Raw genomic sequence first — 812 nt, 5'->3', positions numbered from 1 at the left:
CACACACACACACACACACACACACACACACACACACACACACACACTAGAGAGGCTTTACCTGTGAAAAACACTGACAGGATGCGACAGCTAGGATGAACTGCCATCTTGCTGCTGATACACTAAACTGACAAGACAACAGTACGATGTCCTTTGGTCAGGAGAAGGAATGAGGAATCAGAGCTCTGGTTCTTTTCTACAAATCTTTTGTGACATTTATACCCGATCAACAACACTACAGGCTCTTTTTAAAGCTACAATTTAAATCAGTTGTTTCAGAACCTGTGACATGACAGAGGAAACAAACGAGAAACAAAGACCGGTTGGTGTTTTTTAGTTGTGACTAAAGTGGGTAAAACAAGAGGAACTAGAGCGTGACCGAAAGAGATCAAGATCTTTCTACCGACACGTCTGCTCCTAGACATGCTTTTAAAGTATAAGCTTATCAGAAAGATCTTCATGTTTGGTCTACAAGAAGAGAGACGCCATCACATAGAGGCCTGGACGTTAGGGATGCATTTGTCCTCCAGCTGAGGAGAACTCAGAGCTCTAAAACTGAATCCTGATTTTGTGAGCTTGGAGCTCTCAAGCGCGTCAAATATTAACGTCAGTCCTCGTTGGTTTGTGGACTGACGTTATGAAGCCTCGAGTTCAGCAATTTCACTGCCACCATGTCTTTATCAACCAGTGAACAGGAAGTGACCATATCTGGACTGAGGAGGAGTGACGTAGAGACGCCGTATACGTCTCTGGTAGAGACCTGTAAATCACTGTGTAGCCCCGCCCTAAAGCATCCCCTGCTTTATGGTCTG

The sequence above is a fragment of the Anarrhichthys ocellatus genome, unplaced genomic scaffold (assembly GCF_004355925.1).
Source record: "Anarrhichthys ocellatus isolate YVR2014 unplaced genomic scaffold, GSC_Weel_1.0 scaffold2634, whole genome shotgun sequence".
Taxonomy (NCBI): Eukaryota; Metazoa; Chordata; class Actinopteri; order Perciformes; family Anarhichadidae; genus Anarrhichthys; species Anarrhichthys ocellatus.
Note: the sequence above shows the minus strand (reverse complement) of the source record.